This window comes from Cornus florida, unplaced genomic scaffold, assembly GCF_030987335.1.
Source record: "Cornus florida cultivar Cherokee Brave unplaced genomic scaffold, ASM3098733v1 CherokeeBrave_3.0.0_Hap2_Chr01, whole genome shotgun sequence".
In the NCBI taxonomy this organism is placed as follows: domain Eukaryota; kingdom Viridiplantae; phylum Streptophyta; class Magnoliopsida; order Cornales; family Cornaceae; genus Cornus; species Cornus florida.
Genome location: NW_026775571.1, coordinates 53375828 through 53402186, shown reverse-complemented (window position 1 = coordinate 53402186; position 26359 = coordinate 53375828). Strand labels below are relative to the sequence as shown.

Sequence of the window (26359 nt, the reverse complement as noted above, 5' to 3'; positions counted from 1 at the left end):
CCCCGATCAATGCTTCCTTCTCTTCGGCTGTGCAAGATGAGCCAATGTAGGTGATCTTCTGAGGGTCTCCGAGGACTACCTCTATAGCTTCGAGGGACTCCTCGGTAGGTACTTCAGCTTCGGATTTTTCCTCTGCCTTGAGATACTTGGGCAGAGGATACTGTAACTGCTATTTGATTGCATCTTTGGGATTCGCCTCTGACTGAGGTGATTTCGACGCTTTCTTTGCTTCGTGTAGCGTTAGCATGTAACATTCTTTGGCAGCAACCTGGTCTCCCCAGAGGTCGATGACCTCCCTGCCATCCAGGGATAAACACCTCATTACTTGATGAAGTGTAGAAGGGACTCCGTTCATACGATGGATCCAACCTCTTCCCATAATGAGGTTATAAGATGGATGAATCTCTGTCACGACGAAGTTTTCCTTCAGAGTTCTCTTTGTTGCAGTAACGGATAGATCGATCACCCCAAGCGGATTCACCTTAGTACCATCAAATCCCATTAGGGGGCCAGAAGTTGGCCTGATGGATGATAGTGAAATCCCCAACTGACCAAAAGCTGTTTTTGTAATGATGTTGGCGCTATTTCCCGGATCTAACAGCACTCTCCTAATCATGTAATTCGCTACCAGGAGGCTGATGACCAAGGGGTCCTCATGTGGGCGCTGGACTCTAGAAAGATCGTTGTTACCGAATCCAATGTTGATGCTGCCTGGTGCAACCGTGTTTACCGAAGACAACCTTCGTAACTTATGAGCCTCTCGCAGCCTGGATCTGTACAACTCTTCAGACTCTTCATCATCCTCCGACCTTCCGTGAATAGCATGGATAACCTTTACCTGACCGCCCTCTACCCGTCGAGGGTTAACCTCCCGAGGTTTTACATGCTCCTTCGTGGCGAGATACTCCACCAATTCTCCTCTCGCTATCATGCTTTCTACCTGTCGCTGTAGGGACCTGCAGTCATTGGTGGTATGCCCATAATCTCTATGGTAGGCACAATGTTTGTTTTTGTCCCTCTGGTCCAAGGGTTGTTTCATGGGCTGAGGAGTCACGAACCTCGTCTTATTCTCTTGGAATAGGCGCGCCAAGGTAGTACGAAGAGGGGTAAGCCTGTCCTCTGTCCTTCGCCTTTTCTCAGACGCTTGGGTGGCTTGTGTGGCGGTATGAGGAACCTTCTGCATCCTTGTGCTCGCAGCTTTCTCTCGAGACTTGTTTTCCACTGTGACGAGGGTAGCGTTCTGCGCACGGTGAGCTACGTTTTCCTCCAACCGAATGTAGATTTGTGCCCTAGCGTTCAAAGTCTGCATATCCGGGGGGGAATATTTGACCAAGGATGTGTGAAAATTGGTTCCCTGGATCATTGCCAACTTAAATGTTTCGATTGCCGTGGCAGGATGGCAATCTGCTATCTCCGAGGCCTCCATGTTAAATCTGGATAAAAAATCTTGCAGAGTTTCTCCCTTCCTTTGCCTTATGGTGAAAAGGCTGGCTATACTTTTCTTCTGCTTCTTATTTCCGCAATACTGGGCTAAGAACATAGTGCACAAGGTCTTATAGTCAGGGATAGACTTGTGTGGCCTATTCCTGAACCATTCTAACGCTGCTCCGGTTAAACTGGTAGGAAAAACCTTACACATCCACGGATCGTTATGATCGTCCAATGCCATCTTTTGCGCATAATGATCAAGATGCCGAGAGGGGTCGCCTGCCCCATCGAACTGGGTGAAGGATGGCATAGTGAACTTCTTCGGCCTCTCCACAAGGTACACCTCGTCAGTAAAGGGGGTCTTGACCAAGGAGTTCTTGTGCTCTCTAGCCATCTCGGCTGGTGTCTGGACTCTCAAGAGCTTTTTTTCATCGAATGCATCTTGTACACGTGCGCCATCTGGAACGCCATTGGACCATACCGTAAGCCTATGGCTGGACTCGGCCTGTTCGTCCTGTGTGCGATGCGGGAGATTATCCGAAGGAACCGCCTCGGACCTCGTCCCTTGCTTTTGCTGCGCCTCACTAGGTCGATCCCCGTTGGGTGGTGTCTCGTTGGCTGGAGGCTCGTGAACCGGAGGTAAATTCCGGGTGGGAGGTGGTGCTGTAGCATCGCCTGGTGGTGGTTGTGGCGTTAGCCTGGCCATGGCCGTGTGCAGCGTATGAGTCTGCTGCTGAAGCGCAGCTATCTGGGCGACACTCGTATCGTTTGCTTGCCGGAGTGTCTCAAATTGGTGCAAGAACTCTTCTCGCATCTTTTGCATCAATTCTATCTGTTGATTCATTGCTGACTCTCCGTTTGACATTCCAGACACGACTAAAGGATTTAATTTGAAGAACAAGTGGGAGTATATTTGTATACGCTTCCCACAGACGGCGCCAAAGTGTAGGTGCAAAATTTCGCTCAACCAATAATGATTGAGAAAAATAAAACAACTCACTCAAAAACAATAAAAATAAATAAGAACAATGTATAGAGAAGTGTGGAATTGCTTGATCCTTTATTGGAGGTCTTAGCCTCTATTTATATACAAAAGATTGCGAAATTATGGTAGGACTTGCGTTACTTGCCCTCTAATTCTTTCTATATAGCCATTCTTTTCTAATAGAGTTCTTTCCATTGTCGAATTTTCCATACATAAAACTTGCCTTGTACAGAACTTCCTATCAGAATTTTCCTTCTACAGTAAATCCTTCAAATAGCAGGACTTGTGCATTGTTGGGCTGAATATATTTCGATCCGGCTGGGTTTGAGTAACAGGCCGGATGTTAAATACTCAAAAGCTGGGCTGATGACTTCTTGATTCGGCCTTGATGGAAGTTGGAGGACAAATTGTAATGGTCTTGGGCTGTAAGTATGCTCAATTTGGGCTTGAACATGATGGGCCTTAAATGCCCTTGGAATGTAGATATGTGTGGTGGTGACGTGTGCGCTTTTTATTGGAGGGAGTTTTTTTTCCCTCCACAAACATATACTTCCTCTATAATTTGAAGAATTAGTTTGATAATTGTTTTTGTGCTGAACAATAATGTTTATATATATATATAGCGATTAGCGACTAAGAAGTGGAGGATCCCTTTTCTGGTAATTGGGGGGTCATTTGGGCAATGGTAAATTTCACTTTTATTTTTATATATTTTTTATATATTTTTTAATGTATGAACATATACTTCCCCTATAATTTGAAGAATTAATTTGATAATTGTTTTTGTGCTGAACAATAATGTTTATATATATATATATATATATATATATATATATATATATGAGACTAATTTTCTATTGTATTGACTATTAATCATATACAGTTTCATTCCCTACGTGTTCATGGTGTTTGTCTTTTTTTTTCTTTTTCTTTTTTATTTTGGTAAAAGGTCTCATATATAATAGTTTTTACTCTTCAAATAAAAAATAGGGTGGATAACAAGTTATGGTTAGAATGATTTTTTTTTTATGTTTTTTCATTCTAGTGGTCCAAGTGGCTAATGAAATTTGTAAAATCTTGGCACTAATTTAATCACAATAATTTTTATTTTTATTTTTATTTTTATATTTTTATATGAGAGTGGGACTATGCTAAGTAAGGCCCCAATTTATTTTTCACACAGGGCCTGACTGAACATCCTTGCTTCGGAGACCATATATAAGGAGAAACTGTTGAGATTTTATCTCTTATTTATTCCTTAATTTAGGACTAATTGATAGGTAATTAGTTATCTATTTTAGTTAATCATATATTCTATAAATTGGATGTAATACTCGTCAATGAATTATCGAATATAATTTTAATTGTAGTATTCCTTCTTTGAATTGTAAGATGGTGTGAGAGCCATCATTGAACCATAACTTTGAATCTTTTGCATTTATCTTTGAAATTCCAACCATCCATACACAGAAATTCACCTACCCAGAAATTACCAACCATCCATACACAGACCCAATCTGCCATCACATATATTCACCAATCCACCATTGATTCCATCACAAGCCGCAGCCGCAGCCGCTCTGCTGCCGTCACAAGCCGCAGCCATCACAAGCTGCTACCATACCGCTGCACCGTCCCTCACTGTCGCCGGATTGGCACGCCCTCTTCGTTGTCAGCCGTCGCCGGATCTCCTTCATCGCGTTGCATCGCCGGATCTTTGCCGGATCCATCTCAGCTGAACCTGCCGCCTCTCCGCTGCCGAACCGAACCAGCCGCCGTCTCCATTATCAGATCGTCGGCCGCTCCACGGCCATCATTTTTCCCTTCGCCGAATCTGCCATCTCTCATCTCAGTTTTTTAGTTTTTTGTTTCTGTTGCTTAACAGAGACGAAATTAGGGGCTGCTTGAATATTTTGTTTTTGTTTTAAATATATATATAAATATATATATATACACAAAAAGGAAAAAAAAAAAATCAAAGCCCTCTGGTTGGCCACAAGTGTAATACTATTCCAGTTCTGGATTAGTTCAAAACTAAACCAGTTTTGTAACCTCATTTGAAAATTGGTTTTGTGATAAACCAGTTCCAAAAAAATAAAAAATAAATAAAAAAAAATGAGTGAAAAAAATATTGAATTATCTGGAACTGACAAGTCTACCTACAAATGCACTCATTACAATCAGACATGTCATACCAAAAGCCGCTGTTTTAAACTTGTGGGATATCCGGAACGGTGGGATCATCATTGTTGGAAGAAGAATTCAACAAAGACCTCCACTGCAGCCGTAACGCCCCAAATCCTCATGGATCCGGATCATTAAACGGGTCCTTACCTGACCTAGAATCATCCGAGGGTAATACGGTACTTTCACGTTAAATTTAAACATTAACGTCTAAAAAGGTCAAGATGGTAATTTGCTACAATTCACATGGTTTGAGACCCAAAGGACATAAATATCTTTTACTTGCATCACATAATAAATAAAATAAAGTCCCGGGCAATGTGGTTTTTTTGGTGGTTAAAATATAATTATTGCATTTTATTCGGTTATAAAATAATTACGTGTAACATCACTTGGGTGCCAAAGTGAAATTTTAAGAACTTAAATAGCAATTACATAAGAGACAGAAACCGGTCGACGTATATACATTATACGTCGACTAGTTTGGGTTATGAACAGTGGAAAACCCATTGTCAGGATACCGGTTGACGTATGGGAAGCCATACGTCGACTGGTTTGCATCGTGTGCAACAATGACCCACACTGTCAAGATACCGGTCGACGTATTGGAAGCTATACGTCGATCGGTTCTGGGAAATTTTCACTTCCACTTCCCACTGTCCAATGAAAACCCACATACACCAACCTTTGGTAATTAACCACCCACACCATTACATTCACGTACATATTTAAATACATTTCAACACCTAATACAACATCAACCACCACGTTGTTAACGTAATTTGCCACACGTTACTTAAAATACGCAAACTGATTTAGAGTAAGTAAAACTTAATTACAATTTCACAATAGCAATATACAAAATGAATCTCAATACACCACACATTGCAAAAATAATACATCTTGAGTTAGTACTTTACAAAAATTAGGTCCATTTACAACAGATAACAAAAAAGACATTTCTTTACTCTAAGCTAAGGCTGAGGTGGATTACCGTCAGCTACTTCTTTTCCATGTCCTGAAAAAAATGATAATTATAATAGGGTGAGCGAATCGCTCAGTAGGTAACACTTAAGACACGTCTCTTGTGTCCCCGTGAATCTAAAACAAAGCATAGGATAATGGGAATGGGGATCATATAATGTCGGGACAATACAACATGCTGGCCAAATTCAAATATAATCAATGCAATTCCATGGAATGCAATGCAATTCCATGGAATGCAATGCATGCCGATGTCATTTCCCATTTCCATCATTCGAAACCATCACTTTCAAACTGTTAATGTAACCCCCTTTGGTACCCCCTTTGGTACCCCCTCAGCGCCGAGAGAAGGATTGGCTACTGTCCCTAGACCATTGGTGACTCTGTAACGTCATCGTGGGGCTCAGATAGCTCAACCACGCTAGGACAATCTCCCTAGTTCCCTCTAGGTTACATTAATCTACCAGCCCGTTAGTGACTCCACAGCGACCGGGTTTTTATAAAACCATTTCATAAAAACTCTTTCCCAAAGTTCCACTTTTTATTTCGAAGGAAAAATTCTCCCACTTCATGCCCAATGCAAGTTCACGGATGCATCAATACCATGTACATGTCCATTATTCCATAACCAATTCAACTTTGGTAATCGAAGCATAGTTTCACAAGGATTTCTAAAGAAATTACAACATTCTTTTATACCATATAATTTTAGCAAGACGAACATATATAAATCATCCCATAAATATGCTCTTTACATAACTCATTTACCACACATAGTTGTACAATTAATGTATACACATAACAACCAACAATTTACTAAAGTTCTAAACAAATTGATCATGCTAAACAACAATTTAAGAAGGATTAATTCACTAAAGCACAAGACTTCATGGATTAAGAACCCCTACCTTGATTTTGAACAAAACCCTTAAAATGGGTTCAAATTTTCGAAGTCCCTAGGGAGGCTCAAAGCTGGAATTTCTGGTACACACGCGTAGAGCTCATCGTGCTCTTCATTTTGCCTCAAACGGCACTCAAAAACTCCAACGATTGAAGATGGAATCAAGCTTCAAAGATTTGAAGTAAAATGAAAAAGAAAAAGCAAGAACAAGAGTGAGAGAGAGGAACTTACGGGAGAGAGAAATGAGAAGGCAGAATTGTGGTCTCTAAACCACTTTTGATATAGTGGTGGGCCCCACGAATTTATTTCTTTTCTCTTTATCTTTTACTTGAAATTTTACACCATATAAAATGCATCACCATTTAAATGTCACACCATCATATAAATTAAATGCACCAAATGCAAATGGACCCAACCACAATCCCACACACAAAACGTGAAAAGACAGAAATACCCTTACTTCGAAGAAATTTCAGAAAAATGGAAAGTGCCGAAAATCGGAAACGTCACAGCAGCAGTTGTTAAGACAACAGATACTGGTGGTAAGAATTTTAATACTTCTACACATGTTGCTAATAGTACATGGATAATTGATTCTGGTGCCACATATCATATGACATTTGATTCTAGTCTGGTCTCATCTCTTAATTCATCCTCACACAAATTTGTTTCTATCGCCAATGGGACTTCGACCCCAGTTACTGGGGAAGGATCTTTGACACTCACTGATAATATGCATTTAGATTCTGTTTTAGTTGTTCCATCTTTAGATTCTAATCTTTTGTCAATTTCCCAAATAACCACAGTTTTATCTTGTGTTGTCATTTTTTGGCCTGATTTTTGTGTGTTTAAGGACATCCAAACAAAGCAGATGATTGGTTGTGGTATTAGGCGAGGGAAATTGTATTATTTGGACTTGATGTCCTAAAGTTCCGACAAGTTACGACAAGCATTAACAATGGATGGTTTTGAGGGGGAGAGAAAAAAATCTGAAATCTGGCTATGGCATCGACGTCTGAGGCATGCTTCCTTTGGTTATCTGAAAAAATTATTTGCCTAGTTTGTTTGCCAAATGTGATGTTTCTAGTTTCCGCTGTGATGTTTGTGAACTAGCAAAGATCCACCGTGTTTCACATCCATTATGTTTGCATAAAAGCCCACTTCCTTTTATGCTTATACATTCTGATTTTGGGTTCCGTCCAAAGTCACTACTTTAGGTGGATCCCGTTAGTTTGTTACTTTTATTAATGACTGTACCAAGATGACCTGGTTGTGCTTGATGAAGTCCAAAGGTGAAGTGAACTTATTGTTTCAAAAATTTTATAAAATGGTTGAAACTCAATACAATGCACATATTCAGGTTCTCCGTAGTGACAATGGTGGAGAATATCAGAGTTTTGACCTTCAGCAGTATTTGGAAGCCCATGGAACTATTCATCAAACCACTTGTTCCAATACACCCCAGCAGAACGGGGTTGCAGAGCGAAAAAATCGACACTTGTTGGAGGTTGTTCGTACTTCATTAATAGAAGCGCATATGCCATTATCGTATTTGGGAGAAGCACTTACCTCTGCAGCATATCTCATCAATCGAGTCCCTTCCAGCTCTATTGCCTTCCGGACACCATTGTAGGCTCTAACTAATGCAGTTATTGCCCCAACTGTCCCAAATCTACCACCTCGTGTATTTAGTTGTGTAGCATTTGTACACCTCCATAAGCATCAACGTAATAAGCTAACTCCTCGAGCATTACGATGTGTTTTTCTCGGATATGCTACTCATCAAAAGGGGTATCACTGTTACCACCCTCCCACTCGACGAATATTTATCACAATGGATGTTGTCTTCCATGAAGACTTGATGTATTTTTCCTCTGCGTCTGAACTTCAAGTGGAGTACCAGAACGAAATTCAGACTTTAGATTATGATTGTCACATTTTTGAGGACGGTGATTCTAATGTTAATGACTCAAAAGTTGGACCAACCAATCAGGAATCAGGCGAATTGGATTCGAGTGGTATAAGTTTGGATCAAAGTGGTGATGAACGCCCAGAAATGGAAAGTATGGCACCAACCCCATCGTCGTCAGAGTTCAAGTCTCAATTTCGATACTACTAACCATTTCTAGAGAAAGAAAGGGGTGAAAGCATCAATGGCGCCGACGAAGCAGAAGACTCCCAAGTTGAGTCGAAACCCAGATCTAATTTAGGGCATCGGCAAGTACTCTCTATCCCAAATGTACCACAAGAGAGGTCTCTGGGCCATCAAGGCCAAAAAGGGCGGCGCTTTCCCTCACCACGACAAGAAGCCCGTTGAGGCCAAGCCCGTCGAGAAACCGCAGAAGTTCTACCCCGCCGACGATGTTAAGAAGCCCCTTGTCAACAAGCACAAACCCAAACCCACCAAGCTCAAGTCTAGTATTGTTGCGGGTACAGTGCTGATTATCCTGGCTGGGAGGTTAAGGGGAAGAGAGTTGTGTTCTCGAAACGGCTTCCATCTGGGTTGCTCCTAGTTACTAGACCTTTCAAGATTAATGGTGTACCTCTAAGACGTGTGAATCAATCTTACATGATTGGTACATCAACTAAGGTTGACATATCTGGGGTCAAGGTGGAGAATATCGATGAAAGTATTTCTCAAAGAAAGTTGAAAAGAAGAAGAAGAAAAGAGAAGGCAAGTTCTTTGAGGCAAATAAAGAGGAGAAGAATGTTCTCCCACAGGAGAAGAAAGATGACCAGAAAGCTGTGGATAAACCATTGATAAAAGCCATTGAGTGTGTTCCAGAGTTGAAGGCTTATTTGGGTTCAAGGTTTTCACTCAAGGCAGGCATGAAGCCCCATGAGCTCGTTTTTCAGTCCAATCAAGTACCTGCTAATAAAGGAAGATACCAAAGACTTGTAGGGAGATTGATTACTTAACACACACGAGACCGGTTCTGGCTTATGCATTGAGCATTGTTAACCAGTTTATGTATGATCCTAGAGAGCAACATATGAATGCAGTTATGCGCATTTTGAGGTATTTGAAATCTGCTCCTGGAAAAGGAATTTTGTTCACTAAAACTGCTGGTTATCAAGACATAGCTGCATATACTGATGCTGACTGGGCTAGAGCTATAGATGATAGGCGATCAACTTTTGGTTACTTTAATTTTGTAGAAGGTAATCTTGTTACATGGAGAAGCAACAAACAAAATGTTATTGCTCGCTCGAGTGCAGAAGCTGAATTTAGAGGTATGACGCTTGCACTTTGTGAAACATTATGGTTAAGACTTCTATTGCGGGATTTGGGTTATCTACCTAGGCAACCTATTCGAATATATTGTGACAATAAAACAGCATGTGATATTACCCATAATCCAGTTCAACATGATCGTACGAAACATGTTGAAATAGATAGATTCTTCATTAAGGAGAAGTTGGATGGGAAAATTATGGAATTGCCTAAGATTCGATCTGAGGATCAACTAGCCGACATTCTGACCAAAGCAGTCTCAAATAAAGTGTTTTCAAAATTTTTAGACAAGTTGGGCATGTGTGACATCTATGCACCAACTTGAGGGGGAGTGTTGAGATTTTATCTCTTATAGTACAGCTGTAGGATTGAATTATTTACTCCTTGATTTAGGGCTAATTGGTAGGTAATTAGTTACCTATTTTAGCTAATCCTATTCTATAAATTAGATGTAATACTCATCAATGAATTATCGAATATAATTTTAATTGTAGTATTCATTCTTTGAATTGCAAGAGAAACAACTCCTTAGTTTATTCGTATGGCACCTGGATTCAACTCAACTAATAAAATAGCCAAATTATTGTGGTGATTTTTAATGGGAAGATGCAATGCAATGCAATATTGTTGTCCTCATTTTCTTGGACGAGTAGATCCAGCGAACCATCAGCTTCTACAGTGACGAACCAAAATCTCGATGGCAGTTTGTTGGTCAGCAGCAGTCGCCAAATGGAGGGCAAGATTGTCGATGGGGTTTTTATTGAAGATTAGGTTGGAACTACGACGCTTGCAGAATATCTGGTCCACGAGGCTTGAATGGCCTAAACAAGTGGCAACATGAAGAATAGTGTTCACGGGCATTGATAATTAGCTTATAGTCTGTTGTATCTTCTTCAACTTCAAGTTTAAACTCATGACCAGTTTGCATTCCCATTGTGATTACTCTATACACTTGGGGTTTCGTATGTTTGAAGTCAGAGACGAAGATTGCCTCTCTATTATTATTGTATTGTGTTGTTGGAAAAATGGTTATCACATAATCTTTTACCTTGAACCTGTTCAATTCTATTATGCCTTTATGAAGTAGTACTACTCTGACGCTCTAGATCCCAACTTTCCTAAGGAGGTAGTAAATAAGATGTAGTACTAAATAGTGATCTCGTTTGAGGAGGAGTTGCTACCATATTTTCATGAAATTCAGTAAAGGTGACACCAGAGTTTCCTTTAAGTATTTGATTTTCATTAAGAACCAGTTGATGAATTGCATTATCATGACGAAGTTGTAGCAGTGATTTATTAATTGGCGAGGCGATCTCGTTTATGGTGTTGCTGCAAGATCCTTTTGATGATATTCAACAAAAGAGGTACAGATGGAGGCAGATGATGACGAAGTAGTACTAACTGTACTGTCGCTTTGTGTTTCTCTGCATCGGCCATTATTTGATCTTTTACGTGTTAGAAATAAGGAATGGAAAAAATATTATATTGTATTATATTGAATGAAGATTACATAAAGGTCCTATATATAGGAGAAGGTTTGGGGATAGGTGAGTAATGAACAAGTAACGTATAGATAGTAATATGGTAGGTGTAATCATATATAGTAATTTGTAGTAGTATGCAAGAAACCTATGTGGTTGGTAAAGGGGTAAACTTGTAATCTAACATCCCCTCAAACTCAAGGTGAGTATGAACCAAACTTGAGATTGAAAGCAAGATCATGAAAGTAGCTTGACAAAATTTTGGTGAAGATAGGTTTTCACCCAAGATGCAAATGGAGGCACGGTTAACAACTGACGTGGCAGGTGACGTGGCATTACTGTTGGCATCGCTGCTGGTTGTGTCTGACATAGTAACTGTCGTGGTAGGTGATATGGCACAACTGTTGGAACCGCTGCTGGCTATGTCTGACATGGCAACTATCGTGGCATGTAACACACTACTATTGACACCGTTGTTGACTCTGTCTGAGGATAAAGCACTGACTAAGCAAAATTATAGCGTTTTTGTCATGAAACTGTGATGATGTGTCTTAGAGGCTGATTAGGCTGCCAAATAAGGCTTTTGTTGACTATGAACTTGAGAATGAGATGACTAAGACAAACTAGTAGATTATTTACCACAGAGCGAAAGAGTAGTGTCCCGAATTTTTTTAGGATTTTTCAGTATTTATTTAATTTATTTTTCGGGCATTATTTTATTTTTTATGTGGGACCGATATTATTTTATTGCATGGGTATTTATTTACCATGGGACATTGAGGTGTTTCAGTTTCCTTATCCGTTTTAATTCCTTTTTGGACCAAACTTCCTTCCAAGTCCTATGTACGAAATTTTCTCTATTTTCAGAAGGATTATGACATTCTAAGCTCTATATAAACCTTGATAGTTATCTAGGTTTATTCATGACTTTAAGGAATATCAATTCTATATTTTGAAAAAGCCTTTTAGAGAGAAAAAATTCAGAAAATCAAATCTAATTATTCTGAATGAATTTTTGAAAGCACGCATATATATTCATGAGTGATCTAGTAGTGTTGTTCTCTATCTCATCGGAACTGGAGTTATATTGAAGATTCAGATATTCCGAATGAAAAGCAGGATTTAATTCTTCTACATCGAGTTCAGATCTTGAAGAACAGAAGTAAAAACGATCACATTTTAAAAGGGTTAGAGCATTCAAGGAGTGTTGTCTGATCTACCTGCTACTCTTCTACAAATATCAAGCATAAGCCTAAGGTCAAGTTGTTGTTGGCCGGGGAGTCGCAAAGCCAGAGGATTATTAGTAATTGGTATTTGGTAGAACGATAGGGTGTGAGCCAGAGTCAAAGTTCAGTGTACTTGGTAGGAACTTCTTGGTACTGGTAGCCAAAGGCTGAAATAGTAGCAAGAGTGTGTCGGAAAGTCTTCTGATCTTCTGGAACCAGTCGCTACATTCTAGTACCAGTTCAAGAAGTCCTGATCAGTATAGAACTTCAGTTTCCTTATCCATTTTAATTCCTTTTTGGACCAAACTTCCTTCGAAGTCATATGCACGAAATTTTCTATATTTTCAAATGGATTATGACATTCTAAACTCTATATAAACCTTGGTAGTTATCTAGGTTTATCCATGGCTTTAAGGAACATCAATTCTATATTTTGAAAAAGCCTTTTAGAGAGAAAATTCAGAAAATCAAATCTAATTATTCTGAATGAATTTTTTGAGAGCACACACATATATTCATGAGTGATCCAGTAGTGTTGTTCTCTATCTCATCGGAATTGGAGTTATATTGAAGATTAACAAAATTCCAAATGAAAAACAAGATTTAATTCTTCTACATCGAGTTCAGATCTTAAAGAATTGAAGCAAAAGCGATCACACTTTGAAAGGGTTGGAGCATTCGAGGAGTGTTATCAGATGTACTTGCTACTTTTCTACAAATATCAAGCATAAGCATGAGGTCAAGTTGCTGTTGGACGGGGAGTCGCAAAACTAGAGGATTGTCAGCAATTGGTATTTGGTAGAATAATAGGGTGTGAGCCAGAGTCAAAGTTCAGTGTAATATCATAGGGACCAAATGCATCTTAAAAAATAAACTTGATAAACATGATCTTGTGATGAAAAATAAAGCTAGATTGGTTGCACAAGGATACACTCAAGTTGAAGGAATTGATTTTAATGAAACTTTTGCACCTGTTGCTAAACTTAAGTCTATTCGATTTCTTTTTACTCTTGCATGTCACTTTAAATTCAAATTATTTTAAATGGATGTTAAAAGTGTTTTTCTAAATGGTATTTTGCAGGAAGAAGTTTATGTAGCACAACCAAAAGATTTTATTGATCCACATAATCTTGATTTTATTTTTCATCTTAAAAAGGCTCTTTATGGTTTAAAGTAAGCACCTAGAGTATGGTATGAGAAGTTAACTTCTTATTTAATGCATAAGGGCTTCAGAAGAGGAAGAGCAGATAAAATATTGTTTATTTTCTAGAAAGGAAAAGATTTTCTTGTTGCTCAAATATATGTGGATGATATTATTTTTGGTGCTACATGTGATAACATTGTTCATAATTTTTCTAAAGATATGAGTAATACTTTTGAAATGAGCATGGCTGGTGAACTGACTTTTTTTCTAAGTCTCCATGTGAAATAACTTGATGATGGGTTTTTTATATCGCGATCAAAATATGTAAAGGAGCTTGTTAAGAAATTTAGAATGAAAGATTCAAAGTACATGCAAACTCCTATAAGTACTTCATCCAAATTTGATAGAGACTCTGATCCTAACAAGGTTGATCATTTCTTGTATAGGAGTATGATTGGTAGCTTGTTGTATTTGGCAGCAACTAGACCAGATATTTCATTTAGTGAAGGTGTTTGTGCTAGGTATCAAACTGATCCTAGAGAATAACACATTCGTGCAGTCAAGCACATTATTCGTTATGTCAATAGTACATTGAATTATGTATTGCGTTATTCTTCTGAGTCTAACTCTGAGATTGCAGGCTATACTAATGCTGATTGGGTTGGTAACAAGGATGATAGAAAGAGTAATTCAGGTGGTTATTTCTATGTTGGTACTAATCTTGTTTCATGGTACGGCAAGAAATAAAATTATATATATTTATCATCTTGTAAGGCTGAATACATTACTGCTGTAAATTATTGCATACAATTATTTTCGATAAAACAGATGCTTCTAGATTATTGAGTTGATCAAGGCACTATTGCTATCTTTTGTGATAATACTAATATAATTAATGTTTCAAAGAATCCAATTTTGCATTCTAGAACTAAGCACATTGATATTTAACATCACTTTCTTAGGGAACTTATTGAATAAAATGTTATGTCTTTGGAAAAAGTGCATATTGATCAGAATTTGACTGATATTCTCAGTAAACCATTAGATACTCCTAAGTTTTCTCATTTTAGGAAATCTATAGGCGTTTGTTGTCTTGATTAGATGCATTGCAAAGACATAGTCTAGAAATGATTTTCATGCATATCTTGAGTGTCTAGATTATGTTTTTGGAAAGTTAAGCAAACCATATTGATTGAGTATGTTGAACACAAGGAGTTTTTATGACACATGGATTATCTGTGTAAAACATACTATGGCTATGAGTTGAAGAAATTAGTTTTGCTTACTTATTTCGTATAGTAAATGAATCATTGATAGTACATTTACTTGTGTGATGTCATTGTTTTGGTCAAAGATAATGTTGACATGATTGATCAATGTCTTGGAATTTAAACTTCATTTATATGTTTTAGACCAAAAGAGTGGAAAAATAATAAATAAATAAATAAATAATAATAATAATAATAATAATAATTGAAAAATAGCTTGGAATGAAAAGTTTAAAATAAAGAATGAAAAAAATTATCATTTTGAAAGAAAAAGGTGAGATGGAAAAGGCTACCTTTGGGAATTGTCTGAAGTTACTTTGACTTAAAACAAATGGGAATAAAAGAAAGAGTTGGCTGCCCATAAGCGTGAAAGCCGCCAATATGCAAAAAAAAAAAATGGAGCACAAAAAGAGATATTAAAAAAAAATATATATATATGTCCTTTGCACATGTTGATTGTTTGATTTTTAAGGAAATGTGATATCATTGATTTATTGTCTGAAATCTGAACAATTGACGATCATATATTTTTAGAACTTGGTGGTGATTTAGTACACTTACGAAGTTTGTGGAACTTCATTGAATTGATCTTGGTAATTTGTGTTGAAATATATAGTCTTGTGGAGTCTACATTCTCATTGATTTCAATTTACAAGATTTATATGGTTGATTGCTTCTTACTTCTAGGATATGTTTTCCTTAAAACCCCTATTCATTTGTGACAAAAAGGGGGAGAGAGTTTATAATCTTATCATTCAGGGGGAGAGATACTTTTGCATTGAGGGGGAGAACCATTATTCATTGCATTACATTGCATTAATATTCAAGCATTATTAGCTTTGCTATTTTATGCTTGTGTTTATTTCCTTAAGTAAGTTTCATGGGTAGTTGTGCTTGAGCTAATATGTAGATTACAGGTTACTACAAATGTTGAAGATTTACGAGGTTCAAGAAAATTTGCAGTTTTATTTCCTTTAAGAATCATTGTAATTTATTTTTCTGCTTAAGTAGATTGCTGAATTGTTTTTAAAATTTTGTCACGAAATTGCTAAAGGGGGAGATTATGAGATATATATTTTATAATTGGCTAATCTCGTTTTCAAAACAAGTCTGATAGAGTTGTAATTTTTCGGTTCAAAATTTCAAAGATTGAAGATCGAATGCAGATTGAAAGAAGTTCAAGTGTTTGTGGTAAACTACACTCCAGAATAATGAGAACAATGCTTTAGAAAGGTATATGAGTGAGTGAGAATACTTAGAAAGTTTCAAAAGTTCGAAGTGTTAAGGAAATATACATTCTGTCCTTTTGGTATTGGTAGCCAAAATCTAGTACTGGTAGGAAATTTACTTCCGTCCTTTTGGTACTGGTAGCCAAAATCTAGTACTGGTAAGAAAATAGCAGATTTACTTCTATCCATTGGGAACCGGTAGGAACTTCTTGGTACCAGTAGCCAAAGGCTGAAACAGTAGCAAGAGTGCATCGGAATGTCTTCTGACCTTCTGGAATTGGTAGCCACATTCTAGTACCGGTTTAAGAAGTCCTAATCAGTATAGAACTTTAGTTTCCTTATTCGTTTTAATTCCTTTTTGGAGCAAACTTCCTTCTAAGTCCTATGGACGAAATTTTCTATATTTACAGAAGGATTATGACATTCTAAAGTCTATATAAACATTGGTAGTTATCTAGGTTTATTCATAGCTTTAAGGAACATCAATTCTATATTTTGAAAAAGCTTCTTAGACAGAGAAAATTAAGAAAATCAAATCTGATTATTCTGAATGAATTTTTTAGAACACACACATATATTCATGAGTGATCTAGTAGTGTTGTTCTCTATCTCATCGGAATTAGAGCTATATTGAAGATTCGGATATACCGAATGAAAAGTAGGATTTAATTCTTCTACATTGAGTTCAGATCTTAAAGAACAGAAGTAAAAGCGATCACACTTTGAAAGGGTGGAGCATTCAAGGAGTGTTGTCTGATTTACCTGTTACTCTTCTACAAATATCAAGCATAAACCTGAGGTCAAGTTGCTGTTGGATAGGGAATTGCAAAACCAGAAGATTGTCAGCAATTAGTGTTTGGTAAAATGATATGGTGTGAGCCAGAGTCAAAGTTCAGTGTACTTTGTTTCAAACAAAATGGATCGGTTTACTTTGGACTAAACAGTCCATGAGGTTTTTCCCATACAAACAGTCAACATATTTCATCAACTGGGGTTTCTGATGAGCGCTGAAAAGTGCGCATATAAACCCCTTAAGCTTAGGTATTCTATGACATTTATCTATCTTATTTTACCGCTTTAGATTGATTTTGTATTATTTCTATTTTCAGGTACTTATCCCCAAAATAAGCTAACTCAGCAAAATAAGAGCATAATTGAAGCAATCTTGAGATAAATCAAAGAAATGAGCAAAGTGGGAGCAAAAGGAAACAAATGGTGGAAATTCAGTAAGTTCGATCGATCTCAAAAAATATTCGATCGATCGAAAGTTTATCGATCTCAGCATTTCAAGATGGATCCAAGTTCTTTTGTCCTTATCCAAAGATCCTACAAAGTTCGATCGATCCAACTTTCTTCCGATCGATCAAAAAGATTTCATCTTATCCAGTTGTACCACCCTACTTACCACACTTATCTCTTTCCCAAAAATATCTTCAAAATATCTCAGATTTATTTTTATCCAAAAAGGCGCCGCCATAGAGGATCGATCCAGCTTAAATTCGATAGATCTCGGCCATGTTCGATCGATCTCACCACAAGTTTGATTGATCGAACTTCCTCAAGCCCGAGAAAATCCAATTTACAGCTCACTAAAAGTTGTCTTATATCCAATTATTGGAAGGAATATTGGTATACGAGCCTAGCTTATTGGGGATGACATTTAACCTACCTATATAAGGAATATGAGCCATTCTTGAGATATACTAGATAGATACACTAGAGACACAATTTTCACATTCTTAGAGAGGAAGAAAAGAAGAGAGGAGGCTAGAGACACAGGCTTGGAGTTCTTCCATAAACCAAGAAGAGGAGCAATCTCTACCATGGAGTTAGCCCTTGAGGGTTGGAGGACACCATCCATGAGTGGCTAGACATCTTTTTGGGGCTAGAGTTAGCCCTAAGCATGCTTTCTACATCTTGATTTATGTATTTTTGAGGGGATTTGTATTGTAATACATGTTTTGACACTTTTATATATATAGATTTTATTTATTCAATGATTTATGTGGTTTAATGCGTCTCTATCCATATGTCTATGTATGTTAGAATAGATGTTCATGTGTTTGTCTCTAGATTTTGTATTATTGATCCATGTCTATGTGTATTAATATTATAGATCTAGAGATTGTCAAGACATAGTGCTTAATGGAATGCTCTTGTGATTTATTTGATGGTTCATACTCATTTCTTGATGGATTGTGCCTCTCCTTTAGTTTAATTAGTTTAATTCCATGTTATTAGCTTAGTTGTAGTGTAGTTGTAGTTTAGATGTTAAATGGGAGGACAATCCATGCTTGTTATTTGATTTTCCATACTTATGAAAGCAAGTAGCATATGTCTCTAACCTTGTGATGTATTTGGATTGTGAGCTTAAAGAAAGGATTAATGGCTTAGTTTGATATATTGTGTTGTCCATTATATTGCTTAGACAATATATACTTAATTAGTCATTCATGCTTGTTGAAACAACCACACACACACTCTAATGTTGCAATACATGTTTCCCCCCCCCCCCCTAATTAATCATTCATTAAAGGTGTAGAAAAGCTATGCTTAGTGGTGATCTCTAAACCCCAAGATCTCTCTCTCTTATTTTCTCCCTATTGCATTTAATTGTTTACTTTAGTTTAAATTGCATCTTAGTATAATTCAATCACCAACCAATCTTTTGATCACTTAACCTACTAACCCTAATCTTGATTCCACAACCTAATACGACCCACCAATCCCTTGGGACGATCCCTACTTGCCCTAGCTATATTTTTAGTGAAAGGTAGTAGTGGTATATTATAATTGTAAAACTTGACCATAGTCCAACACCACTCTCTTTTACACAAACTTTGGATTGGGCCACGACGAACCACCAAGTTTTTGGCACTGTTGCCGGGGATTGATTGAAGACAACATCGTATTTGTGGAATCATTTAGGAATTGGTACTCTTTTGATTGTATTTTTACTTTATTTTCATTTTGGTTACTTATTGTGTTGGTTCTTGTTTGACTAGGTGCATTAAGCTAGAAGGTGAGCAAAGGAGTATTTCAAGCCAGGAGCTAAGCAAAAGCAAGGAAAAAACTGAAATCTAAAAATTTGCAAAGCTAAAATTGAAAATTGAATTGAAGTGTTAAAGGACCCTTTGTGAGCTCTTTCTTAACTCAATCTCTAGTTAAATCGTCGGCCCGCGTGGAGGCATATATTTCAATTCTTAAATAAATTGTGAGCCCACGTGGAGGCAATTTTATTATTTTTGCATATTGTTGATAGCATGGGAGTATGGGATCCTTGTATATGGAGGAAGTTTGTTGATAATTGATTTGTTTTGAAGGTGAAATGATTGTTCATTACTTGTTGCTTGTTGTGTTTTGTTGTGCATGCATGGTCGTAGATCATTGAAACCTATTCTTGTCTCTCTTAATTTCATCTTGAATCTGTTGTTCGAAACCCTAGGGGAAGAGGAAGTTCTAGTCAATCCATTTCATCAATGGAAAGACATAATGAGGACCATGTGGAGGACCTTGGTCACATAGACCAACAAGGTATTCTCCACCCCAATGTGCATCATGATAACATGCAAGTACCATTAGGCATGCCGAGGCCATTCATTCACCCACCACAACAACAAGGCCAAGTTCCATTAGGAATGCCAAGGCCAATCTATGCTCCACAACCTCCCATAGTTCAAGGCAATCAAGGTGCCCATGTTGCACCTCCAATTGCTAATCCTCCCCTTTGCTTTAAGAGATTACTATGTGCCTAATGAATACAATGCATCCATATGCATTCAATTGCCACCATTTAGAGCACACCACTATGAGATCAAGCCACAAACCATTCAATTGTTTCATAACTATCATGGACTTCCTAGTGAAGAACCTTATAAGCATTTGAATGAGTTTCTTGAAGTATGTTCCACCGTGAGATACACAGACATGCCGGAAGAGGTCTTAAGGCTTAAACTTTTTCCATTCACCCTTAAAGACAAGGCAAAATATTGGTTTAACAATCTTAGGCCTTTTTCAATAACTTCTTGGGCAGAAATGCAACAAGAGTTCTTGAAGAAGTACTATCCGGTTTCTAAGACTAATTCCATGAGAACCTCAATTCGAGAGTTTTCACACGGGGATGGGGAAACGTTCCATGAGGCATGGGAAAGATTCATTGAATTGCTTAGGAAGTGTCCACATCATGACATGCCCAAATGGCAATTAGTTCAATATTTCTTTGAGAGGTGACTCTTACATTGATAGGCATGAGGATGACGTGTAGCGTCTTTATGAGAGCATGAGTGAAAATTCTTTGCATCGAACTTTATCTTCCAAGAATGGTAGGAATTCAAGTGGAAGGAAGAGTGTTGGCTTACATCAAGTTGACCATTCCAATGAAATAGCAGCTGAGATGAAATCCTTATCTCACAGGTTTAATCAATTCTTGATCAACCAAAACTCAGCAAATCAAGTATCTTTCGTCCTTAACCATTCCCATCATGCATCCAATGAGACATGTATGACTTGTTCAAGTGTTTTACATTCTACTTCCAATTATCCCCAAGGACATGTGCAAAGTGAGCATTATGAACAAGTCAATGCAACTTTTGTTAATCAAGGGAACAATCCTTATGGCAATCACTATAATCCTAGTTGGAGGAATCACCCAAATTTTTCTTGGAGAAACCAAGGGGAAGGCTCAAACCCTCCCCAAGGTGGCTATCAAGGGAAGTATGTTCCACTTCCAATGCAAAGCCAAGGTTCCCAAGGTTTTAGATCATTATTTCAATCACAAGGAAATCAATTTTCTAATTCTCATTTTCCTAATCAACCATCATATTCTTAAGGAAATTCTAGGAGCCCCGCTTTTGAAGAGAAAGTTTTGACCGCTCTAGGCACTTTAGAGGCGAACAATCAATTGCTCCATTTTTATTCTCAATCCATTGCTAAGCTAGAAACCCAAGTAGGGCAAATAGCTAGTACCTTAACTGCTAGAGAGAAAGGGAAAATGCCTTTGAACGCCCCACCCAAGCAACAATGTGTTGTGGAGACTCATTCCTCATCGGAAGGTCACACAATAGATCATGTCAATGCGGTGACTACCTTGAGAAGTAAGAAGATTGTGGACAACCAAGTAGGCATGTCCAAGGAAGAGAGTGAACCGATGCAACCCAAAGTTGACACCCGTCCCGTATCTTATCATATTCCTCCTTCATTACATATGCATGATCTTTTAAATGAGAATGCGTTGAAAAGTGATTTAAAAGGTGATTTTGGAAAGAAAAATTTGCAAAATGATTTCAAAACTTTTTGTGTTGAAGGGACTTCAAAGAAAATTTCTGAAAAGGTTTTTAAGCCAAGAACTCCATTTCCGGATGTCTTAAAAGGATCAATTGCAATTGACAAGCAAAATGCCAAAACAAATGAAATTATGGATTTGTTTAGGCAAGTGAAAGTCAATCTTCCACTTTTGGATGCAATCAAGCAAATTCCGGCTTATGCCAAGTTTTTGAAAGACTTAAGCACCCAAAAGAGGAAGAACAAAAGCCAAGCACCTAGGAAAATAGTCTTAACTAAACAAGTAAGCTCAATTTTGCAGCATAACACTCTTCCAAAGTTTAAGGACCCCGGTTCACCTACCACTTCATGCATTATTGGAGATCATATCATTAATCCGGCTCTTTTAGACTTAGAAGCAAGTGTTAACCTTCTTCCATACTCTGTATATGTCAAATTAGGCTTAGGAGACTTGAAACAGACGTCGGTAGTTTTGCAACTTGCCGACCGATCCATCAAAAAGCTTAGGGGTATCATTGAGGACGTATTGATTAAGATTGATAAATTTTTCTTCCCCGTTGATTTCGTTGTCATTGACACGGAACCGGTCTCGAATCCTAAGAGCCAAATTCCCGTTATCCTTGGCTGTCCTTTCTTGGCAACCGCGAATGCCAACATTAATTATATGACGGGGATGATGAAGATCTCATTTGGTCACATGAAGGTGAAGTTGAATATCTTCAATCCGACCCCCAATTCATTTGACAAGCATGAAGAAGTGAATGTTGTAGAGAAATATCATGACCTTGAATGTGAAGGAATAGAGTCTTTGTGTAAAACCAAAATTCCAAAAAGTTCATCTTCAACCCTGAATTCCAAGAAAGTAGTTTCAAAATCTTGTTTTAAAAGGGCATGAAAGCCTAAAGATCATTTTGACCAAGGACTAAAAATTTCTTTTGAGCCTAATCCAACAAGTTCTCTAGGGAACCATTTGTTGGGTGGAGTTCAAAGCATTTATCACCCCATCAAGGAGGGGATGCACCACAAGATGTTTGACTCGAGCTAAAAGAGCCCAATGTATTGCTAGAGACGTTAAAGACTAGTACATTTCGTAGGGTGTCATAACCCTATTCCTCCCTCATTTCTATTTTAAATTTCATTTCTTGCAAAAGTCTAGATATTTGGTTTAGGTTCATATACATTGTTAGGAACTGTGATTAGGATTGCATGCACTTTCATGTTGAAAATTAGCATTTTGCATAAGTTCGATCGATCGAACTCCATACCTGCATCAAACCTGCATCCAATCACCTCTCTGCCCAATCGTTTGAAGGAAACCTGTATATTTCAGCTCTCTGTCCCATCGATCGAACTTGTTCCTAGATCAATCTTTAGTTCTTCGTTCGATCCAACTTCATCTTGGATCGATCTGTAGTCCCAACACTTAGAAAATTTTTGAGCCTGCATCCAACCTGCATCAAAAGGCTCTTTATCCTATCGATCGAACATGTCTGTAGGTTTTTGCATGTTCGACCGATCGGAGTTCATCTGAGATCGATCTTTGAGAGATCAATCTCTGTTCTTTGATTTACTGTTTTAAGTTTGATTTTTTTGTTTTGAATTTTAAATTTAAAAAAATAATAATAAAAAATAAATATAATAAAATAATAAATAAATATTTTATTTTATATTATTTTATTTTATATTCCAAAAAATATTTTATTTTATTTTATTTTTAATTTTTTTTTTCAAAAATCCAAAAAAATATTTTTCATTTTTAAATTTTTTATTTTCAAAAAAATTCAAAAGCTTAAAAAAAAAAAAAAAAAAAAAAAAAAAACAAAACAAAACAATTTTGCCTTTTAGTGAGGAGAGATCGATCATAGTTCGATCGATCTGAGATTTCAGTTCGATCGATCGAACTGGTAACGGGATGTTTTTAAAAAACCAAACCTAGGGTTATTAGATCGATACCATAGATTGATCTAACACCCTCACCTTCGTCCCTCGCCATTGCAACTCACCTCCCCACCTCCGGCGAACCCTCCGGCGAGTCCACCTCATCTCGAATCTCTCTCCCTCATCTCAGACCTCAGATCTCATTTCCCTTTCATGTCATCTTTCGGTTTTAGGTAAGATCCGAGACCCCTCTTTTGATTTCAAGCTTTATTTTCATGAATCCATGCCTTCCATGTTAGATCTATGATGTTTTAATGATGAATCTTGCCATTGATGAAGCTTTGAAGGTATGTATATATGTGTATATATATGTATATATAGGTTTTATATTTTTTGATTTTTATTCTTGATTTTGGGAGTCACAGGCCATGAAAAGTGACCAAATTTGTTGATTTGTTGTGTAGAGGGGCCCACAAGGGTGTTTGTGAGGCCCCCGTGCCATCCACGCCACATATCTCTGATTTTTTGAATTTCACCTCACAGTTCGATTAATCGAACTTTTTCTGAGATCGATCTCAAGATCGATCGAACTCGAATTGATCTCACATTTTTGTGATTGATTGAACTTCACAGATTTGCATTACACATTTCACACACTATCTCTTGTGTTTCATGCTACCTCATACATGCCCAATGCCTGTGTTTCCACATTGGATGCATAACGAGGGCCGCTTGTATACGTCAAAATAATATAGTGAATGTGCGGTTCAAGAAAAGCCTTTTATGTCAAATTTAAATTTATAAAAACCACTACCAACACTACTACTAACGTAGCAAGAGTGAGTAGGGATCATCCCAAGGGATTATACGTATTGGAATTTAACTTCAACTCTAGCGTATCACAAGATTACAAAAGAGATTTGATGAGATGATTAAACTACTTCAATTAATGAAAATACAATTAAAATAAACTAAGTAGAGACAGGGATTTAAGAGATATGAAGAGAGGACTTAGGGTGTTGGAATCACCACTAAGCTCATGTAATTAACCACTTGTTTTCCATTAATGGGGAATACATTGTTGTGAACAAAATGCGACTACCAATTACAATATTAAGCATGGACCATCTAATTTATGTATGAATTGTCTACCTAAATTAAGTGTAGCACAACCCATCAATTTTAAGCATGACCCATCTAGGTAGCAACAATTGTAGCACACATCAATCTAGAGAATCATGGAATTTGCAATAATAAGCCATGGAATATCTAAGCAAGCATAGATTGTCTACCTACCTACAAACATGAATTAAATTGTAGAACAACCCATCAAGCATAAGTATAAACTCATTCAATGAAAACCCATGCTTAGCCATCACTAAATCCTTAATTAATCACACATAGTTATGCAACCAACATAGAGAATCTGGTGTAGAGATCAATTCCCCAAATAATCACACATAAGACAACATGTAATCAAAATAGAGAATCAATATGAAGAATTAAACCATATGAATCATGTGAGACATAATTCCCAATTTAATCACACATAGACATGTAAATAAATTAGAGAATTAATAGGAAGAATTAAACCATAAAAATCATAGAAATATACCAAGATTCATTAAATTCACAAGGCTAGAGCACTAATCACAACAATATATATATAAATCCCAAAAAATAGAAATACAAGGGTTTAGATCACGCAAGACTTAGGACTCATCCAAGCCCTAAGTGTAGATCTAACCAATCATAGAGGAGGTAGATGTGGTCATGGAATCAAGCTCCAAATATGGCTCCATCTTCTTCTTCCTCTTCTTCTTCTTCATCTTTGAAGCTCTAGAGATGGAGAGAGAGTGTGGTCTAGAGATGGATCTTGAGATGTGCTTCCACTTCCCTCTTTTCTTCTAATCCTAATCTCTAACTTTGCTAGAGAGAAAAATAAAAAATACAATGTAAAAAATAAAAAGATAAAAGCTTCTTTACGAAATGGGTCACTTCCCTTTATATAGAAGGTCCTTTTCTTAGCCATTAAGTCAGAAATATAGCCCAAAAAATATCTAATCCTGTACTATGTGGTAGGTGGGAGTTCGGGCACGTGCGGGAATAAGACAGCTTGCTACCAGCAAATGTTCGATCGATTAGAGAAAAGTTCGATCGATTAGAGAAAAAGTTCGATCGATCTCACTTTTTTCGATCGATCTCACAATCGATCTCACTTGGCAGTTTTTCAACATCAACCTCTTTTTGCTCCAAATCATCCTCTTTTTGCTCTGGATCATCACTAAGACTTAGTTTGACTCCAAAAAGGCCTTAAGAAACCATTTTTAGCCCATTTTAACATTATTGACCTGAAATAGACAAAAACACAAATAAGTACTAAAATGGGAAAATAAAATAGATAAAGGTCCTAGAACACTCAAGCTTAAGGGGTTTAAAAGTGCATTTTTCAGCGCTCATCAATGCATTCCATACTTATACTGTCTAGCATGCTTCACATCATGTCACTTATTCTTTGTCACTTACATAGATTCATGTTCCTTATCTATTTTGTGTATCTTATTTGACATACATGATTCTATAAAATGTGCTTTAATTCTTTATACCGGCACTAACTTCTTTTTTACAAGTTTTCCTTTTATTTTGCAGGCCATAGCTAGGGTCAAGACTGTTGCTCGTGGACATTATCACCGCAGGGCGAGGCGGAGATTAGACGACCAGGCAGGTCCATCTCACATCCAGGACCCCATTCGTGAGTCCGAGCCAGAGCCCTCTTATATTCAGGAGGAGCCAACAGAGCCTACTCCACCTCAGTCTCCATCTGCTGACAGTAGACTACAGTTTTCAGCTGAGGCATCTTCTTCATAGGCTGGTGCTAAGGCTGAGCACATACCATCTCCATCACCACCACTACCTCAGCTAGCCCAGGACTTGGACCGGCCATTGCCGAGATACTCACGCGTTTAGGTGGCACATGAGTCAGTCTTTGATATAGACTACTTCTCTTGGTCTGTTCTTACCAGAACAACATATGACAACATAGACCGGAGGGGCATCTCAGCCATACTAGCCCATGTCACATACCCAGTGTACCCGAAGTTGGTCCGGATGTTCTTCCAGAACCTCCAACCTGCCC

The 26359-nt window shown here is 37.6% G+C and overlaps 2 pseudogenes; one reads left to right on the top strand and one right to left on the bottom strand.

Moving 5' to 3' along the window:
• The first annotated feature begins 8635 nt into the window (after positions 1-8635).
• LOC132272384 (large ribosomal subunit protein eL6-like) lies at positions 8636-10481 on the top strand (annotated as a pseudogene).
• Positions 10482-20156: 9675 nt separating this feature from the next.
• On the bottom strand, positions 20157-20255 carry LOC132283731 (small nucleolar RNA R71; annotated as a pseudogene).
• Positions 20256-26359: the final 6104 nt, after the last annotated feature.